Source organism: Macadamia integrifolia, chromosome 12 (genome assembly GCF_013358625.1).
Source record: "Macadamia integrifolia cultivar HAES 741 chromosome 12, SCU_Mint_v3, whole genome shotgun sequence".
Classification (NCBI taxonomy): domain Eukaryota; kingdom Viridiplantae; phylum Streptophyta; class Magnoliopsida; order Proteales; family Proteaceae; genus Macadamia; species Macadamia integrifolia.
Genome location: NC_056568.1, coordinates 6,928,196 through 6,934,368, shown reverse-complemented (window position 1 = coordinate 6,934,368; position 6,173 = coordinate 6,928,196). Strand labels below are relative to the sequence as shown.

The 6,173-nt window shown below is 40.6% G+C and overlaps 1 pseudogene; it reads right to left on the bottom strand.

The window, feature by feature from the left end:
- Positions 1-3,341, bottom strand: LOC122057985 (annotated as a pseudogene).
- Positions 3,342-6,173: the final 2,832 nt, after the last annotated feature.

The window sequence follows — 6,173 nt, the reverse complement described above, 5'->3', positions numbered from 1 at the left end:
TTATCGGAATGTGATTCCACTAAGAAGACCAGCTAGGGTCAACCTGACCCAACCTTGAGCTCGGTAGGGTTGGACCTGAGCATGAACCCAGCATGGTTGGGTTAGGGTTGTAAGAAAGTGTAAGGCTTCGCCGGCACCGACGATGATGAGTGGCAGTGCCAACCATAATGCTGATATCGGAACCACGGTTGGTCCAGTCTGGTTTTCGAGTTGGTGGGACCGGACGACATGGAGCCGCCTTGACTCCACGAGGGAAGACCCGGCCATGGCCATGATGTTGAGGACGTGGCCAAACCCTACTCGATTAAGTGGGGTCAGTGAATGTCCAGTAATCTTGCGCCACGTTGAGGGGAGGAAACGTTCGACGACGGAGATGGAGATGGAGATGGAGATGGAGATGCATGTGGATAGGAGGGAGAAGACTGGGAAGGAGCCAGCAGGGATTTGGAAGTGGGGCCCGAGGTGGTGGTCCATGGTTAGAGCTTGGAGGACAGTGAGGCTGCTCTGGATTCCAATCGGAGTGCCCAAGAAGATGCTGGTGGACCAGAGAGGGAAGAGCGGGAGTAAGGTTTTGAGGTCTTCCACTTGCTCCACCGTGCATAACCTCCACGGCTTTGCGATTGAGCCGTCCGATCAGGTGTCGCTTTCGATTTTTAGAGCTGCACGGTTCAAGAATCTACCACCAAAAAATGCAAATTTTCAGTTTGAATATTATATATTCATTATATTGGCTCAACTAGTTCCAAGTAAAGGGAAGGAAGATTGCAAAGTAAAATTGATGAGGTAGTTTTCCTATACCCTCCCACTCATTCGAAAGCTGCGATCAAGAGATTCCTCTTCACTGTGGCATAACAAAAATTAAGTCCAAAATTTAAAATTCAAATTCTATATATTTGAAATAAATTATCCAATCATGTAAAAAGTATCAATTACAAATTTTTTTACTTTTGTATTGATTTGATTTGATTTCCTTAAACTTTGTTTTCTTTACAACCAGACAGAACCATTAGTAAATTCATGTATTTTTATTATATCATTATGCATATATGAAATCTTAAAAAAAATATTTATTTATTTATTTGGTACAGAAAAACATATTTATTTTAAAAAATATAAAAAAAATATTACATACTTTTGTTGTTTTTATTTTTACAGTTTGCTTTATTATTTAAAATTTTTGTTGTTATGTTTCAATATGTATTTTTTTTATATAATTTATGTAAATAAATAATGTAATAAATTATGTAAATAAATAATTAGTAAATCAAATTTTCCAAGTAGGGTGGAAGATTTTATCTGAATGTAGATTATGTATTGGATTTTTTTTTTTATAGGCTATGATATGGCAAAATTTTCCTTATTGAAAGAAAAATTATATTACAATAAAAAGGAGCAAATATCAAGTACACAAATTATTTGACACCTGATGCCAATATGAAAATTATATATATAAACGTGATCACAATTGTGCAACGTGACAATGGACTTTAGTTGATTGTAGCTTGGTTTTGGGATGCAATAGTTAGGGGCTGTGAGAGTGTTGGTTGTGTATAATGGGGAAAAAAAAAAAGATTTGGTGAGAGTGTTTGTTTTTATGGTAGAATTTGGTGAGGATGTTGGTTGTGTATAATGGGTCATTTTTTTTTTCCCTTTATGTTGTGAAAAGAAGTGATTTTTTTCCTTAAAGTAATTAATTTATTTTTGGAAAAAATTTTTTCCTAGCTATTGGAAGACTGTACGTTAGGATCTTTGTGTCTATCTCAGTGTGTCACTCCTCATATGAATGAGTTTGTTCCCTTTTTAATGTATGATATTATTTTATCACACTTCATTGGTGCGTTCCCCTATGTCGCTTGTTCATAGAACTCTCTCTTTTGTAATTTTTTAAATACTAAACAAGCTATTTGATTGCATGACCCCTATTCTAGACATAAGGAGGCTCAAAATGACTACATTGCCCTGCACCCTACTTGGATTCCAGAGTACACACTCTTGTTCATTCCTATGCTGATGCAAGGGCCACATGACTACATGGATCTTTTATTCTTTTTTTTAAATATGAAGTATGCAGAAAACATGACTTCTTCAATTCCCAAGTCAATAAAAGATAAAATATGATTACTGATTCAGATACCCCTTGGGCGATAAGATCTCATGCATGTATGCAAGGTAACTCCTCTCCCCATATGGGGAGCTGATTGGGTTCCCCACCGTCCATAGGAGGGTCTGACACGGATGTCCGCCGCCGGGCGGGCAGGGGGAGGGGATCCAAACCTGGAAAAAGTAATCAATACCTGAAGCCTGGAGTGGGAGGCAATTTTGCAACCTCGCTTTTGCCATGGTAATAAGAATCCTGTGGGCTTTGGGTTTGGGAAGACACCAGTAGTACTAACTTCCACTTACGAATGGTGGCGACCACAACCCGAGCCAAGCTTATGAAAGGGCTCCCCTTTGGCTTCACACGACGATAACATCGTTTTCCGGCCAAGAAACCGGTCAAGCTGATAGCGTTTGTGGCGGTGGATAACCCAAATCCCCAACCCCAACCAACATTGTCCTCTACGTAGATGATGGCTGTGAAACTGATGACAGAAGCAACGTAGAAAGTGAAGAAAAACCAGTTAAAGAAGACCCCCTGATCCTTTGGTTTGGCAAACTGATCCGCACCCATCGTTGCTATGGTGAAGCGCGTGCCCCCAATCCCTATAGACCCCAACGTTAAGGCACTGTAGAGAAAACCCAGTTGAAGCCTTGAAGGTGTTTCCCCCTGTGAAGGCCAAAGAGAGTGTAGCGTCGCCATTAGAGTTAACAGAGTTATACCCTGCATGTACATTAGTGCATACATAGGTAAGAGAAGAGGAGGTGACGACAAAGAGTTGAATAACTCTTGTGATTAATTAATTAAAAGTAGCACCAGAAGAGAGACAAAAGAAGAGAAGGTGATGACGGAGAAGCAGCCGAATAAGGAGTCGGCGAGGATGGCACCGGCGACGGGGAAGAGACTAGTGCAACCGTTGATGATATTGGAGATCTGGACAGCGTCGACTCTCTTCACGTTGAACTCTTCGATCAGATAGACTATCAAGTTTGCCATCCACCCCCCAGATGCCAGCGTCAGACCCATCACCCCAACTATACAATACAGTTACATGAACACAATGTGTTGATATATTGTTAGAGAGAGAGAGAGAGAGAGAACCTGTGATGAAGGGAAAGGTAATCCAAAACCCTTTAAGATTATTGTGGAATTCTTGAAACTGGAAAGTGGAAAGTGGAAAGAGAGAAGTGAAGCTTTTCCCTTAAGACCTTAATTAAGACCTTTCCTTAATTAGAACCTTCATTTTAATCGATATCATATTGGTGGATCAATACGAATGAAGGGTAAAATGGTTAAAAATGTTTTTCTAAACTGACACAGGGGTATTATTGTCTGATTCAGGTTGGTCTAGATTGAGATCAGATTGGTATCGACCTTGATCTATCCTAACCCTGACTCCATATTCTTAAACCATGATCTAAGTTCCGGACCACAAGTTAGAGCAATTGATACATCATTGACTCATGGACTAATATTTGATAAACAATGGAAATAGAATCCCACGTGAAGAGGTCACCATCGGGAGAGAGGATCCAGATTCCTTTAGATCCATGAGCACACCCAATCAAGTGGCCCAAAATTAATCTCGTAAGATTGCTTTAAGAAATACAAAACCTAAACCAGAATTTACAAACTCAGAGGAAAATGTGATTATTGAAGTAAGATTGTTTTAGGAAATACAAAACTTAAACGGATATTTACAAACTCATAGGAAAATGTGATTATTTCATGTTGATTCATGACATCCAGGTTCATAGAGATGGCCCCCACTCCTTGAATGATGTGAAATTATTATAAGAAGTCATGATCCAAAAGAGGATCCAGGTTGGCAGTGGAGAACCTAGGAACCAGGGTTGCAGAAATTCATTTTTTCATAGTCCACCTTCACGAATTCCTTCAATACAGCAATCAGCGGTAATCAAAGGAAAAAGGGCAAAAAAAAAAAAAAAAAANTCAGCGCCTACGTCATGATGACGTCATCGAGATTCAAATCTAACGGTTTGGATCTGTTGTCCGTTGGTTTAATCGGACGGATTGGATTATAAGATCTCCTATATGAGATCTACGGTCAGATTGTGCCCCTGTTGCGCGCGCCGCCGGTGTAGCCTACGCCACCCGTACGAAGATTCCATTTCAGGGTATCTCATTGCTCCAACTTCAAAAGGTCATATCTCCCTCATTTTAAGTCGGATTTGAGTGATTCAAGTTGGAGATTCTTCATCTCTCCGAGTTCTACACATCAGAGGGAAGAAATCAGGCAGAGGGGTTGCTGAGGTGGTCGGAAAAACGAGTTGAAGCTCGTGGAAGGCTAAATGTTTGAATGAAACACTTCCATCCTCTTGCACTTCATCCATAGCCACCATTAGAGGCTTAGGAAGCTGCTGGAAACCAAGGTAGCAAGTTCTATTGGTTGTTGCCAAGAGAAAAGAAAAGAAAATAGAAGAGAAGAGAAGAAGAGGGAAATAGAGAAGAAGTTTTTTCCTCTCTTTGTGTGTGTGTGAATGTGAATGTGCATGTGAATGCCATTGTTACTCCATGAAAGTAAAGACAAGGAGAAAAGAAAGAAGAAGAAGAAGAACCTAGAATTTGGTTCTTGTGAGTTGCTTCAAGAAACCCAAGTGCCAACCGGGGTTGAAGCATTGGCGGCATCGAGACAACGTGATTGTGGTCCGCATCAAGTGGAGATCGACATTATTGCATCTTCGACGGTTACTCCTTGCCAAGGTAACCTCACTTTTGCCAAATTTCCATTATTATAAATCATTGTAGGCAAGATGTTTGATAAAATGCCTAAGTGATAGTTGTAGTCTATTTGGGGGAAATTTGCATGTATGAGTGCTTCACTATAGGGCATTGTTATAAGCCCGACTTTATTTTATTGGTGTTCAGTGGGTGCTGGACACAGGGGCTATGTGTTCCTTGGTAGGTACAACTACCTAAACCTATTTGTCGTGGGTGCGGCCTCTCAGATCATTCTGAGAAAACTAGGGTGAAGACCTAGCCATTGTATGTCATTGGTGGAAACTGGGAATGTGTTCCCTTGGCTGTGGGTGCAGTCATAATTAGTATTGAGTAAATGCTGAGCCCGACAGTGGGCATTACTCCGTGCATGTAGGCAACTGGCCGAAGCACGTATTTCTTGTGTTGTGGATGTGTATGCTCGTATTTGTATTGTGGATTGGAGTGCTTGGCTGCAGAATGGGTGTGTACATCTGGTAGACCTGACCACTTGGTGGTGCAGTGTGGATGTGCATACGACTGTGTATGTATGTGACAGTGATTACCGTGTGAGGATTATGAGACAGCTTTGGGCAGCAATACAGGTTATGTGAGTAAGTTTCATGCAACAGTAAGAATGGTCAGTAGTATACATAGCAGCTCTGGGCAGCATCAATAGACTGTGCTATTGAAGTGCAAATAATGATTGCCACATCAGGGGTACAGTTGGAAAGTGAAAAAATATTTGGCACACTGATTCACCCCCCCTCTCAGTGTCAATCGGGACCCAACAACCTTGAGCCCGATAGGGTTGGACCTGAGCATGAACCCAGCATGGTTGGGTTAGGGTTGGGTTTTTGGGACCTAGGGTTGGGTTAGGGTTGTAAGAAACCCGGCCCAGTCAGGCCCTATTTCACCCATAGTTTCAAGTATTGGTATCGTTTATCTATATCATTTTAATGGTAAAACAATAAAAATATATATATTTTGCGAAAAGTGAAAGAACAAAAGTGATTGAAACTTTTTGATCCGATTCAATCCGATCCAGAACAAAAGTGATTGAAACTTTTTGATCCGATTCAATCCGATCCAGATCGATATCAATCGGTATATATCGAACCCTAAATCCATGATTCTCATTATACAAGATAGGTTCATAGTAAAAGATGAAGAAGAACAATCGAAGACACAACACCATTGACCTCTTTTTTTTGGGTAAAAGCTAATTCATTTCCAAAGAATATATGCGTTACATAAGGTTTCAATACTCTGAACAAGAAATCAAGAAGTGGAATATGGCAAACCTATTATACATGTCATTAATGGGACCTTCCAAAATAGAGAATAGGTGAAACCA